Here is a 17,013-nt window from a genome sequence, read left to right as displayed (position 1 = left end):
AAATATAAATACTTTTCAATTTAGTTTCTCACACAATTCCTACAAAGTATACTTGAAATTGATTCTCTCGAGTCACGTCGACGAGTATATTTAGGAAAGCATTTCTTATAAAATAAATAATTAAAGATAAAAAATATACACAATCCTAAAATATGCAAGAAATTAATTTTTGTGTGCAACCAAATTAGCAGCGCTTGCATTCATAAATATTCTTTGAAGTACCGCATGCAAGAACGGAAGTATTGGTGAGTATCTGATTTCTTAGATTTAATTCCTGATTGAATTTTGAAAGGTTGCAAAGTTAGTTTCACTTCTCCTCTAAACATAATAATGATCTGATGTTTAAAACGTCAATATTTTTTGATCTTTGAAAATGCGCAAAAGTCATTTATATTCATAAAAATGGTAACAAATTATGCATAAATATGGATATCATCTTTCTTTCACTAAAACAGTGACAAAATCTGCGGTTTTAATACACGAATTTTGGTTGATCGGATGATTTAACTCGGTTATTCTCGAGCCAATTGTCGAAAGAGTATTTCACCTCTTCGAAAGTTTCTCAAGGGTCCAACCTACGTTTTTGTACTTAATTTGGTCCAACCAAATTAACAAATGTGTATAAATGATCTCATTATTCAAAGGGTTAATAAACTAAATAATTTTGGGTATTTTTTATTTATCACTTTGTAAAAAGTTATTGTATTTTTTCTTAACTTATCTTATTTTGCTTATACCATTTATAATTCATTTTTAATTTTAAATTGCTTCTTGTACTTCAGAAAATGCTTAAGAAATTACAAATTGAATAAAATGTATTTTTTTGTTAACTAAATTTTGTAATAGATGTTTGTGAAAAATAAAAAATAAAACATGAATATTTGTTTTGACAATATATTTTACAGTGACACACAACAAAAACAATAAGAGATTAAAAAACATAAATAGGAACAGTTATTATGCAATTGCTATATATTATATTTTTTGATCTTTTAAAATTAATCGTTGATGTTCTTCCTAAAGAGTAAAAAAACGTTTTTATTTCTTAAAGCTTTCTTTTTTTAATTTACAATCATTCCTCGTGTATTAAATTATATATTTTTATTCAATATAATTGTTTGCATAATACGTTCCGTTCTTAAGTAAGGTAGCCAAGGCTTGTGACAAGAATAGCAGACGTTATTTAATCTGGCGCAAAGTACTAATCAGCACCTCAAACTTTATAATTGATAAGACACCGGCAAGAAATGTGTTTGTTCTGCTCAGACTTACCCGTTAACAAACTATGCGTCTACAAATTCAGGCAAACTCTGAAACATTCCGCTGCATTAAGGCGCATTTGCTGAAATTGCTTCGGCAAACTGCTTTTCACCAAGACGGCAATAATTTGAACATAAATCCCAATTGCATCGCATTACATTCGTTGGCTTCTGCGAAAACATCAATACTATATACATTTTATATACATACTTGATGAGATATAACCGGTGTAATACATTACCCTTTTTACAGGTAAGAAGGAATAACAGTCGGTAAGTTGTTATATTAATAAATTTTGCTTATGTTGTGTTAAACTAGTTGTTCTTAAATGTTTTCAATGATTTTTATATTGTTTTCTATATTCTTATGAGTATTTTGTTTTATTATAATATGTCAATTAATAAATTAATTAAGAATTATTTCTTTTAGTACATTTAGCATTAAAATTTTTAATTTATATTATAAAGTAATTCGTTCTTATTAATATATTTTCAATTAAACTCTTACCAATCATTCAATTTCAAATAAAAAAATATCGTTGTTTTGCGTCAAGATAATGGAAATATATTTAATACAAAACACTTAATTAAAATAAAGAAAATTATTAATTATTGTGATATTTCGTATCAAAATTTACTTTGATCATACAAAACTTCTGTCATTTTTAATTGACTAATTGAAAAATATAAAATCAAACATAACAAACAATTAAAATGTAATACAAATAATTAAAGTACATACTTATAATTTTGGTCATATATAAATGTGTTTCTTTTTTCCCCTAATAAAACCAGCTAAAATTTTGCACATGTTGATTTTAAGAATATTATTATATAAGCGCACTAACTTTATTATACCTAGCTACTCTTAAATTATTTATATGTAGAATAACATTAATTCCTAATATTTCACCAAAAGCCAAACGCTCTCATATTTTAACAGTAAATCTATATTTACTTTATCACATCACTTTATTTGGAATTTGGTTAAAATATTATTTTACATGCTATATTCATCGTATTAATAGTTAAAACGAGACAATAATTAATTGTAAATCGTTTAATCTGTAACAATGGACATATTTCTCATCTTTGTCAATATTTTTAAATCACTTACATTATTTTTATAATTTCTTATGCTATCGACTTTTGCTATACTTCTTAAAACCTAGAACTATTTTACCATCATAATTTTATCTACTTATATAAAAAATGGTTATCATTTGCAAAGAGGTATATTTTTAATTTCTTTAAATGTCCTATTAATATTTTATTATAAATAAACTTTGCTGAAAACCGTTTTTGTTGCACATATTATTAATTAAAGTATCATATTATATTTTTTGATACTATCAAAAATGTATTATATACTATGTACATTTTTAATTAGCTCACATTTTACTTTGCTTATGATGTACACATAATCTTCATGATATTTCATTGCGAGTTTATGGTTCGCCTAGCACACACAACATAGCCATAATATCCATAATGCAATGCGGCAGAGTAGATTATAAATCCATATTTGATTTGCAACTATGACCGGGTTGGCCATATCGAACGATTGGCATTGCTGCTTTGACCACGAATGAGTTATGTTCATAGTACGAGTACACGTTCACACTTGATCTATGGCCCATTGGCCAGAAAAGGCGTTCGATTAAAGGTTAATTAAATCGATTTGGGATAACTTAGCTAAATTATCGTTCGACTCCTCTGTGTTGTCGACTTGTATTTGCATATTCTATTAACCCGCTGTATATCTAGGCCTGATCCACCACATAATATCATTCGTTCCTATCATTTTATATAAAATGTCTTTACATTTTCATGTGGCAATCTAAATTCAAAGATCATTTAACCTAGATTTTTATTATTTAATGAAGCATATTTTCGGTACACCGAACTTTATTACTTCACTACTCATTTTTTAACTTGGTTTATGTTTCTTATTACACTCCTAATAAAATCCATAGAGAAAACTTACAGCCGCATCCTGTGCGCTGTCGAAAGCTCACTCGACTCCTTAGTGTCGTCGACTCAATGCATTTGCATACACAATGTTCGTTCGACAAACGTTCGCAAATTTACGATCTTGTTTTTAGAAAAGCACAATTGAGTTTTGGTAACGACATGCGAATTGCATATTCTGGATGCTCGGCGGACGTTAAAAACGTAATGCATCATCATTGGCTAAAACTGACGCCATTCCAATGTGATGAGATTTTATTATGACTATGAGTACTAGAGTCTCCAATTTGAGTAATCGAGTACTCGATACTCGAGTATACATGTCTATTTTTCAAGTACTTGATAATCGAGTATTTTGAAAATTACTCGATTAATACTCGAAATTAAAAAATTTTGAAATATTTCGGAAACAAAATTAACTTTAACTCGGTCCGGTAAAGGTTAACGTCTTGCTTTTATTTGGCGTTTATGCCCGAAGTCCCGAGTTAGAGCGGTTACTATCAGGTACAACTTTTTCATAGTTCCATAGTTGCATAGTTCCGGTCGTCGGCTATGTTAGTGGGTACGACGGAGAAATTTCTTTTGTGTTTTCTGTTTGACAGTCCCGACATATCTAATTTATGGCAATGAACAATATGAAATATCTAAAAAAAAATTTTAGGTTTTATGACTATGCAGTTGTAGCGTAAAGTGTTGTAAATTGTTTATACTGATCCCTCAGCTTAAAATATAAATCAAAACAATTGTGTGTTTTAAAGGCATTTAAAGTAAAGTCAGTTCTTTGCGAACCGTTTAGCTCTAGAGTGAAAGGGATTCACCCAAATACATCTTCGAAGGATATAGATTTAAATTCTTCGCATTAATCAGAAGGAGTAGAATATTGTATATTGTTAAGAAAAAAAATCTATTTAAGAAGAATTACAAAATGCTATTTTGTCAATAGTCGAAGGAAATAAGAGAAAAGCAGAGAAGGGAATGAAAGAAGAGAACATAAAAAGAAAGTTCAAAAAATTTTATATCCATAAAAAGCGAACAGATATAAATTAGAAGCCTTATCCAACGCGTTAATGACAATAAGACCAACATCAACAGCAACGGAAAGGGTTTTTTCCATAACGGGAATAATAAAACCAAAGGTTAGCAGTAATATTAAATTCGAGACACTTTTTGCATTATTGTTTTTAAAAAGTATGTTCGTGAAGTTAAAATAATTGTAAAAATTAACATACTAAGTATTTTATTTATTTTTTTATATGTGCACGAATTTGAATAATAGCTATTTTGGTACATTTGGTAAATACTCGAAAGTACTCGAGTACTCGAGTATTTTAAAATTTTAATATTCGATACTCGAGTAGTTGATGGTTCGAGTAATTGGAGACTCTAATGAGTACTCAAAATCATTATTATGGCCGTTATTTTATAATATATAAAATCTCTTAGTTAAGGCCATGAGACAAATAATTACACTGTATAATAGTACTAATAAATATTATGTCTGAGCCCAGCAGAATTATGAAAAATAAATGAAAAACCCCATAACTTTCAACAGAAATGAGAACTATAATACAATATTTTTTTATCTCGTGCAAAAATAAAATACTATGTCGAAAATATTTCGGAGCAGTATTGCTGTTTAAAAGAAATACAATCTTAAAAGATACTATGTGTTTATTAAACTCCTTTAAGAAAACACTGCTGCTGTGAAAATTAGTTATATATTATCGTATTTAATTACAAGTAAGTCGAAACCTATTACGGAAGGAGAGTTTTCAATGAATGTTTAATCAAAGCAGTCGAAGTGTTATGCCCAGAACAATTTAAATAAAATGAAAAGTGTAAGCTTAAGCTTAAATACTGTAGCCAGAAGAATCTATGAAAATGCAGAGAATTTGAGAGATTAGTTAAAGTCAACGATATCAACATTTAAAGCCTATTTTAACGCAATCTATGAAAGTACAGGCAGTTTTTATTCGCGGATGTGATGCCAACCTAAAAGTGAGTAAAGAGCTTTTGGATTTTTTTTCCTATACACGATTCAACCGCTGAAGCTGATATTTTTGATGCACTCATGAAGAAATATAATTGACCATTAGAAAAGTTAATTATTAAGTTAGCTTTGATGGGTAATACTATGTGAGTTTTTACCAAAACTTATTAACTTCTTACGGGACAAATAAGTCACAAAGGTTATTTACTTTGTCCATTCAAAAGGCATTTAAAAGGCGCCAAGAGAAGTGTGTGCGTTCTGCTAAAATAAATATTAACTGCTATTGTGAATTAGGAGAAAATTAAATATATGTAAAAAAAACTTAAATTTTAAGGTCTTACATCGCTTTACAGTGTATTGACATGTCGATGGTCGTTAGTGGGTTCATTGATGAGGCTTTTAGGCACAGTAGCAACAACTTACAAGTCAGAACGAGACCTATCTGGTTCTGGGTCGAGGAGGCTCGCGTGGGCGTTTAATGTCGACAAGATATCAGCAGTGAGAGGAGGAGGTCGGTCTGGCCCGATGGAAGAATTAATTACATGTCTTTGTTTTGCAATTAACACATCTCTTGGGGATCGGGCTAAATGCCTCCGGTCGTCGTGTACCTACTACGTACACCCGAGTTCGTGACGAGCAAATAGAGACAATGAGCTCGGGAGAACGTCGAGGCACTGCGCAAAAGTGCACTTTCAACACCGGCGACCATTTTGATTCTGTCAATTAGAAGAAAAGGGCGGGTGATTCATGGCTCGTCTTCGGCAATTTTCAAACGGAGTGTGTGTGGCTGCTGCCGGCGGTTACTCGGCTTCCGTATCTTTTAACCGGTCAGAGTTGAGGGCAGAATAATCGAAAGATTGACATTTGCATTGAATTTAATTAAAGTCGGTAGAAAAGCATCAATCACTATAATTCCGTAATGGGCGCCAAGAAGTCGCAGTATGTGTGTTTGTGGCGCGTTAGAAAATTTTGCGACTAGATTTATTATTAAAGCTTACAATTACACAGCACAAATATAACTAAAAGTTATTCGCTGATTATAGCTATAAAATTTTGTTGTAACATATGATAAAAATATTCTTAAAAAAAGTAATATTGAAATTCCTGGGAATCGTGACTTATGTTTGCTTATCGGTAAAATTAAAGCGAAGAAATATTTTTATTAAATATTTGTTTGAAAAAATGTGTGAAAAAAACCATACATATTATTTTATTAAAAAAATAATTAAATTGTTTATATTTTAGGTATAATTATTTAATATATTTCGAAATTACAAAGACCGCAATTTTAATAATATATTTATAACAGCAATGAAAAAATCCTTTAAAAAAAATGTATTTTATTTTTGCTATGCAAACTTAGTCTTTTAAAAGGCATCTTATAGTAAATATTCATGCCATTAAAAAATCTTGCTTGATTTGTGTTAATGTTGACTTAATTTCGAGCAAAGATTCACATCCATACAATATTCATATGTTAACCCTTAAATGCAACAAACAAAAATCTGCAACAGTTTATTAAGGCGCTTATAACTCAGTCTACGTTAAATAAAGGAATTCTATTGCATAGTGTTACATATGTGTAACAAATGCCGAGCCATTGTGTTTTCAAATTATTCCGATAGATGTTTCTGCACGCGTGATAATGCCATTTAAAAAAAATTGTTGAGTGCAGATGTGTCACATTTTTGGGAATTTCAATTTTCATTGGTACTAGTGGATACAAAACTAAATAAAATTAATTTATATACTCCAAAAAGGTTAGTCTACAATTGTTTACTTATTTTTGATTAACACAAATAAGCCTAAATAATTATTTCATTTTCAGCCTTATTTTAGTATACAAATATTTTTATTTTTGAATTTGGAAAAATCATGCATTTAAGGGTTAAAGCAGTTTTCTGGTTAATAGAAAAATCTTCATTTATTTTGTTTTCAACTGGATAATATTCTAATGGTCTTTTAGTTTTTCGATATTTTTTTTAAGTTTATCATCGTCATATTAATAATATCGTTATTTTAGAATCTCATTTTGAACTCTCAAAATTATAAAAAAAACCTTGAAATTTATTTTTTGGTAGTCAAAATAATTTTCATTAGCATCACAATCGGTAATTTGTAAAAAATGTATTAAAGCAATGAGCTGCTTATTTTTTTTCAATTTATGGTTTTTATGCTGCAAGTTAATTCTAGTTATATTAGACAACTTTGAAATTCCGGGGTAAAAGATTGTTCAAAATCCGGGAATTCCCGGGATATTTATTTTTATTTTTATTTAACGAGATCAATCTGTTCTTAGTGGATAAATCAATCAGTCATTATGAAAACCTACAAGTTAGTATTAACCGTCAGACTTTTTAGTATTGGAATCAATATATGTTACTCTGCAGCTGTGGCTAGGTTTTTTTAATATTAGCGAATTTAGATAATTAAAATATCAAGTATGCTGCTGTGGCTCGAACCCACGATCTTTGGGTTACTCTGATTGCGCTATTCTGACTTTAAACTCTTATCTCGACAGAGAATCTCTAGTCACTATTTATGTCGTACTTTATTTACCAGAGAACTATATTTTATTTAAAAATTTTAATACTTCTTGAAGGAACAATTTTATATTGATGTGATGGCTTAATTTGTCAAAACATTTATCCTCAATGTAGGCAATGTTAAAATAATCATCATACCTAATAAGAATGACTACATTTTAAAAGGTCCTTTTCCATAAAAAAATAGTAACACATTTTATAATTTGGTAATTCATATGATTTTTACTAGCATCTGTAGATTTTTGTAACAAAGATTCAACTTGATTTTCTTTTCATACACACTTGAGACTGTTTGAGAAATGTTTTTAAATAAAATAATTTACTGTATTATGAATTTCTTTGACCTCTAATTTTTTATTAAATTTGATAAATCAGTGTAAATATATCTCATTGTATCAAATCAATTTATAAACCGTTTTTATGTCATAATCCGAAGACAGTAATATGCAAGAGTAACAGCAGCTCCCGGGTTTTGTAATGGTTTTAACCTCTCGCCATGTACTCAATATCAGCCGATAATAGGTGAACCGAAGGTAAGAACCACACTTCCTTTCACTTTATAGTTCATTGTATTATGCTCCGATACACTTTATTTAAAGTACAGGGACGGAATAGGTGAACACGCTGGAATTCAAATATCGTAGTAAAATTTAATATAATTTATAATCAATTATGCTAAAAAAATGAATACATATAAATATACGAGAGAAATATTAGTACTTATTTTCAAGAACAAGGGGGAGCTTAATGGCGATAGGAATAGGGGAGAAACTTAGTGGCTGAGATTTGTTACTTGCGAAATCCCCGCCGTATATCTTGAATGTGTATCTATTAATTCCGAATGACTTATGAAGTAATATGTCCCGTAATTGGACAATCATACGACACATTGTTCCATAAATTCTCTATAAGAAAATAAATATCTAATATCTAGCTAAAATATTTTTTTTGCGAATAGTCCCCTCGTTCGAGCCTGTGCTTTATTATTATTGCTCAATGAAGTTTTAATGCGATTAGTCAACGCTGGTAAGAGCGTTGTTCCGGATCGATACGATTGCTATTGACTTATCACAAACGTTCATCGTTTATCTTTGCATAACCAATGTTGAAGTTAACCTCTAGCCAAGAGAGAGGCTTTATAAGTTAGAAAAGAAAATACAATAAAATTATTAATTGTTAGTATGCAAAAAGGCGAATTCTGTTCCTTGTATCATATATTCACAACATAAATAAAATCAGTGTCAGATTATTGCAACCCTTTAAAGCCTGACTGATATTTTATAATAATATATTATTTACAATGAACATTCAAAAACTTGTATCGTACGGTAAAATAATATTACATTTTTCTTAAACAGGATTGATTTATCTAGTTAAACCCAACAATTATAAGCTAATGACATTAGCCAATAATTCTGAAAAGTACTTAGCTCAAGTGCCAAACTGGCCTTTTTTTATGAATTATTAGCATAAGTTAGTTTTTCCAATTGTAAATTAAAGAATGGTACAACTGATGCACTCGATAATTAATATTATTTTTTTGTAATTTTGAGTCGAGCGTTTAAAAACGTTCTACTTAATAAGGTTTTTATAACTTGCATTATATAAAGGTGTTACAAAGCGTATGTAACTTGGCACTTTGATACATTTATAATTGCTAGAGCTTTAGCACGAGATACATATTTTTTCGTCGCATTACGTCACACGATAGTTGTTATCATTTATTTGATGTTAACAACGATATATTGTTGCATATAGCAGCAAAGGATCAGGGTTAATAGTAAGATTATTTTAATGCAATTACTTGTTATATTACATTTTCTTGTATTTACAGTTCATAGAAATGATTTTTGCCATAATTACATGGTGGTTTGCGATTTTACGCCGCGTTTCCGTCGATCTTCTCGGAATTCGACGCCAGATAAAAAATATTATAATCGTAAATATCCTGAGTTCTTATTGTGAAAATGAATTAATTTGAATACAATAATGATGCGATTAAAAAATCCTTCGGAAACGAATAACCACAATTCCGAATAAATTATGGCGCACAAAAAGTGCGTCTTTTCGGTGAACGTATGTGGAGTATTTGTTCATTGTTTTAAAAGTACAATAAACAACCACAATTTTTTGTAATTTATTATGTTTGTGTCATAGTATTTGTTATTTATATTAAATAAATTATTATATGCTAAATATTAAATGCTCATTCAATTTATTTATGATTTTTATAGGATTATAATTGAGTAATATTCACATTATGTTATTTATACGAGAATATTGAGTCTTTACATTTTAGTTAATACATTTAACATGTAGATATTTTGAATAAAAAAAATTGTATTATATGTATTTTTATATTGTAATAATATAACAATAAGTTACATATTTATTTTTGATTATAAAAAATTATGCTATTAATGTAAGTTGAAACTTTGCATTAGGTATTTTATGAAAAAAATTATATGTACATATTAGCACTGCATTTTCAATGCTTAGAAAAACCACAGAAATATTTCCAACAAATTAAATTTAATATTTTTTTTCGGTAAATATCTGATCAAGAAGTTAAATTAAGAAGTGGTAATTTGATAACGTTATGTGAGATGAAGCTCGTTATAACTCATTTCATATTTTGAGGACCTTTCTGGACGACATGGAATGCCATAGTCAGGCTTTTGATCGAATGTAAGAGACGTCAGGACAAATTCGTAACAATACGTCCGGTGTCTACTTATTATTTTTGTGAAGGAAAGGTCGTTCGGTAATTGAATAATAAGTCATAATTCCGATTAGGATCGGCGGGGAGAAATAAATCTTCCGGACTCGGCGAGGAGCGCGTGCCGGGCTCAAGCGGGCTCATGTGGGCTCAGGCCCCTTCGAACCCTGAACCCTGCCCAATTAATAATGTCCCGGGGCTCGGCCTGGGCCGGGACACAAAATGTAAAATAATTAATGAAAAATTGCCATGAGTGCCGTCGTTAATAATGTAGAGCGCACAGGACCGCATAGACGGTGGTGGGCAACCGCACTGATTGAAGTCGATGGGTATGCAATGAGTGAGATTGTTATATCAGTATTTTATCCAGTATGTATTATTTTTTAATACAAAGCTAACTAACGACAGACATTATATTAACAATATCTATTCAATTGAGAATTAAAAGTACTAAGCAATATCCCGCGTAAATTTTTCTAGGACCTTATACCTATTTCTGAAAACACAATTGTGTTTTGCAAGCTTGTAAAAGCTAGATGACTAGTACAAAAGAAGCGTTTTCAAGCGTTGACGTCATGGCCACGACGGTCAAGAAAAAAGGACGCAACCGCGATTCTCTTAGCTCGCAGCCGAAAGTCACCGGTTCTTGACGGATTGTCGACACCGCCCGTTCATTGAGCAGACGCTACGCCAAGAATGTGATGAATTTTATTCCAACACTACCTACTAGAAAAAAACACTCACATACAAATACAGATACGAGCCGTACTATCTTTTATAGAGATATCTCAAGAACTTATACCTAAAATACATCAGTTTATAGGTACATATCAAACAAATGTAGTTTAGTTCAGATTCATTATTTCTGTATTATGTCGTGCACTATTTATTTAGTATACTTGCAGTTGGTATGAATAAAGCATGTTCTGCTAAAAATAAACGACACACTTGAGAAGCGATTATTCGTGGAATGTCACATCTGAAACGCTCTTATCTAATCAAAAATCTCTAAATCCGAAGATGCTATCTCTCCTTTGGTTCGCGCTTCTCAGCCGTCTCTGAGTATCCACAGCGATGATAACACAAACGCAAAACAAACATCCCAACAAACACGATCTATAAATACGTAGCCCGTATCCGTGCGTCAGGAAGTCCAATTATTTATCGTCTTCTTAGAGATACTTCACAGGGAGAAGAGAAGTTGCATAATGATATTCAAGAGATATCTCAACATCAGTCCATTGTTGTGCGCAGGTGGTTAAGCGAAATTAATCGATTTATCTACAAAATTAGACTTTTTGCGCAAATAATTCGCTGACGTCAGATATCATTAGTTTTTTAATGTAAATATTTGTTTTTAATAGTATCGATAGGCAATTTTATTTTTTAATGTTCTGTGAAGTTTTGAAAATTTTCACTGAAATAAATACTCAAAATCTTATTAAGGCCTTTTTAAAATATATACGGTTTTTGAGAAAGACTTTGACAAGGTTTGTCATGAGTTATCAATAAAATGTTGTCAGACTTCGGTTGATCGAATGATTTAATTCGGTTAAAATTGTGTGTGATTGTAAATACTTTATAACTTATGACAGCCGATTGTCAAAATAGTATTTTACGGTTTTTCAATGGTCCAACCTGGGTCTTCTGCACATTACGTTATTTATAAATGACATAAAACAGTTAAAAATCAATGTTTTCTTGTGAATGCAGATTACTACAGTATACTCTTTTAGCACTATGATTTAATTGTGTATTTGGTTATTTTAAATAGATTATTATTCTCCTTTTATTTAGTGAAGTTTTTCGTAACACCGATTTATTAATTGCTATGGGGAAAAAATCACATCACTACACATATATAAGAACAATTTTTAGTTCATAATTTATTTTGATTCTCCTGATCTCAAATTTGATTAAGTTTACTCATCCAAAAATATATAACTGATTTATTTTTAAAGTTTAGTAGACATTGATTTTCCTAATTGTTTTTTTTTTTTGATATCTGTATGCTTAAACACTAATTAATCAATGCGTATTATTATTTTTACCAAGAAATAATGGGTCATGAAAGTAGTTGAAAAGCGGTTATGTAAAACATAGCTTAATAAATAAATCATTAAAAAAATAAAAATACACAAATATTTTTGGGATTTAAAAATTATATTTGCCCCATTTTATAATACCGCAAACATGCTGTATCATTAATAAAATTAACTATAGCAAAAAAATAAGAAAAATACTTTAAAATAAGTATATAGCTTTGCACATAAATATGTATTTATATACATATGCCGTATAAATGATAAAAAACTACAATATTTTTTTAATGTCGCTAGAAGAAAGGTACTAAAATTCAAGTATTACTTTTGTAAAAAAATTTAATATTTTTTTTTTGTATAGATTTGGATTCGACGTTATTTACGGACATATCCGCTCACTAACAGTGAGCGTGATGCGTACAGACGTTTTGAGAGACAGCGTGACCTCTGGGCAATACGATGACCCCTCGATCTGAGAGGTAAACGAGAGGTGTGGGCGTCGGTCGTCTGCCCATTTATAATTACATATTATTTGAGATTGTTATAAATTCATGGCTAATCCCATTGTCTTCAACAATGAGAAACCGCAACATGCCCGAGACCCTAATTCCTTGCAGATGGATTTTCGGCGAAACCATAACAACTAGGGACCCTGGATACTTGAGTTATAAAATTACCTCGCGATTATCCGATCTGAGGATTTATAATAAAATAAGAAAATACTCTAAATAAAATTAAACTAACTTTGTAAGTTATTGAATATATTCAATTAAAATATAAAATGAGAAAGCAATGACAAAAAATAGGAGACTGCAATTAAAATAAATTATATATAAATTGATCTTCGACATTTGCACTAAAATAAAAAACATAAAACGAATGTGGTCGCGTGAACTTTAAATGATAAATCGTTATGAAAAATAACGATACAGTTTAAAAATTATAACCCTTATACATATTCCACCTTTAAAAACCGAAAATGACATAGCAAAAACTACTACAGAAAAGTGTGAGTTAAATACAAGTCGGTGCTCTTTCGACATCTTGACACAATTACTCTCAAACGCATTAAAAAATTAAGAATAAAAAATCTTCTGTCTTAGATATATATAGCAAATTATATAAAAAAGTTCTTTTTAATGGCTTTCAATATTATTGTGAGCTTATCATTTGGGTATTTTTCAAATATATGGATAACACCCAAAATGTATCTATGTAATTCAAGAAGCATTTCGAACAAGTATCGTTATATAATAATTTAATATTAATTGCCAATTATCGCATATTATCTTTACGTAGTAAAATATTTAAAGGTCAAAGCTATATTGTTTGACTAAATAATGAGCTCTCGATTACTCGCAATATTCCAGCTGGAGTCCCGCAGGGTATTTTACTCGGGCGGCTCCTCTTAATTTTATATACTAATGACATTCCTATTTGAAAACTTTTTCCACGATCCTTAAAAAATTGCAGTAAGGTTACAAAAATCTTCAAAAAACTAGAGCAATAATTTAAATATATAAAATAAATAATAAACGAAGAAAAAACTTAAGCAATATTTTGTAACACTCAGACAACCATTGCTTTCGCCTCTTAAAAGTAAACTGCATTAAATGGAGGACATGCGTCAAATATTTGGGTATAAATCTAAATCTTTTAACTCAAAGTTATTAAAAATTAATTTATAAAAATAATATAAATTATAATAAAGTAAATATCTTTTGCATAAAATATAATTTAAAGATCTATGAAAAATGGTCGCTGTAATAATTTTTTTTAAATTGTGTATACTATTTTTATAAATAATAATTAATATTTTTATAACTAGCATTCATTATTTTATAAGTAATAAATACTAAATATAAGTAGCAAATATTTAATATAAGTAAAAGTGTTATTTTAAAATTGTATACAGAAATACTAAAATTTAAATTACAATGGGAAATTTTTTCTACAACGCATCACTGTAATAAATGTATCTGTACGATTAAGTCTATATGTACCTATTTCATATAGACAGCTTTTTATAAGCTTTCTATTGTCTACTCTCACTCCTCATCTCATCCTAGTTTCCTAAAGGACAGATTCCTTATGCCTTTTTTGAAACCTACGTTACAGGTGATGTTTGTAGAATGATGTATAAACTATAAATCGCCTTAGATAATGGTTTCGTAAAGAATTCATGTGCCAAAAAAGCTCCATGTTATTTTTGTATGGTTAGGCTGTAAGCGAACGTTAAACAAAACGTTATTTTTTGGCTGAAACAAAATGTTTGATGAATCGTTATTAGCTTTTCGTTGTTTACGTTGTCAACGATTAAGATGTTTTTTTATTTACAAGATATCACATATGTAAAATGTACGCATTTTTGCGATCTTCCAGGTCAATGAACTCCAAGATAATAATTTTATTACCACATAAACGACTGCTACTGTCGTTGTGATATGCTTTGTTTTTAGTAACGATAATCCATATGAAAAATCGTACGTCTGGTATTTGTAGGTGTATGTATCATAGTTTGTCGAGCTCGGCTGCAATAAGGTGATCTATTAACGTACTTCGGGGTTCACAGTGTCAACAACTTGCATGCGAAAAAATTCCAAGCACTTGCAAAAATGCGGAACGATTTAACATATCCTGTCGTATTGTCGCCGTACCTTATTATAATTCCTTTATGTATGTACGTCTTAAAGAAATCAATTGTAGGTACAAAAAAGTAAACAATGTTTTTATCTTGGGCAGTAGCGTGGTAGTTTTGATATCAAATCTAAAAATAGTAATGAAATACTTATATTTTTTTATAAATATTGTTAGGCTTAAATGGTCCATATAGCATAAGTTGTGCTAAAACTTAGGTTAAAAAAATTATGAATACATTTAAAACTTAAATATATTACATTGTATGCAGAAACGCGAGTTTTGTGCATCAGCCTATAGTTTTGCCACGTGATTTAATAACGAAGTTAATCAACATTTTGATAATAACCATCCGCGGATTTAACTGCAGTAAAATATTATCTACTCTGTCGCTCCTTAAGTGCACATCCTTGCAGCCGTAATAAAGTTTATTACACTGAAAAGCAATCTTCTCGGTTAAAAAGTTTTTAAGTCACCACCTCCAGGAGGATTGAGTTACTGCAAAAACAATGTAGTTGAATGCTTCGTAATGTTTTAATATTCATATTTTACTTTGCCCGTGTTACATTGGCACTTTATAATATTGCGAATGTAAGTAAAAAGTGTTATGAAAAAATTATTTAGTGCAATAAGATATAAGAACATGCTAATTAGGACTGCAAACTTAAATATAAATTAAAAATATTTTTTTTATCTAAAATTATCGTAATGGATTACCGTTTTATAATATAATTTTTTAATGTGTTAAATATTTTTAATTAGGTTTTAAAAATCAAGAGCTTAAAATAATATTTTATTGCTCTTTATACACAAACGTTCAATAACTTCATATTTTATTATCAATCCTAACAATATAAAAACACTCATATACAATACATAAAAGACGTGGGTCAAACCAAACCCTAATGTAATCGTATACAATACGCGTTTAAATACGTATTCTTGAAGGAATACTACTTTAATAAAATTAATAAATAATAACCTGTACAACTATTTCAGAAAACGATTAAAAATTAATGTTTTGGGTTAAAACAAATCTTATAGCTTTCAATAGAAAATATATTTATGAAAATTTTAAAGAGTATTATTAGCGATTTCTGACGTAACGACGGTTTAGTTGATATTCTAACAATAGATCACTGTTGTAAAAATTAATATCAATAAAATTAATGTATATTCCATAATTATTTAAAATATAATCTTCCTGAGCTGAGGACATTCTAACTCCCACACGGAAAAATCGTGTAAAGGGGATACAGATTGCAACTATTATGAAAAGGGTTTCAGCATAATCCATATATTTCTTACGCGCATATTATTCTATTTGCAATATTCAAATACGTAAGTAAAAAAAAAATGTCTGAAATTATTATTTTGAAAGATATCTAACGGAAAAAATTGTAAAGAATTAAATTAATTTAAAATAAAATACATCTAAAATTAATTTATAAAAAACGTATCTATAGACATCTCAAATAGAAATATTTCTATAATATATAACCATCTTATTTATCGTTATTATATATATGAAATAATCTAATCCTACATATAAAAATTTATAAAGATAATAAATATTAATAACTAAATTTCTATTAAAGTAAAAAATTAAGTTTTCTAATTAATCTAATTTTATAATTATCAGTACCCAAAGCGAAGAAAAAATTCAATCGATTGAAATAATAAATTATTACAGTATTTTTAAAACAGTTTATTATTTCCATAATAATATTCGTATATTCTAAAAATAAGTATGTACACGACGATATGAAAAAAATAAACATTCAATTGAAGGTCAAAAGTATTTGTAAACTTAAACAAATTGATACAAAATATTAAATACATATTTTTT

The sequence above is a fragment of the Plectrocnemia conspersa genome, unplaced genomic scaffold, assembly GCF_051122295.1.
Source record: "Plectrocnemia conspersa isolate PC_06_02 unplaced genomic scaffold, ASM5112229v1 ptg000014l, whole genome shotgun sequence".
Lineage (NCBI taxonomy): Eukaryota > Metazoa > Arthropoda > Insecta > Trichoptera > Polycentropodidae > Plectrocnemia > Plectrocnemia conspersa.
This window is presented reverse-complemented; position numbering follows the sequence as displayed.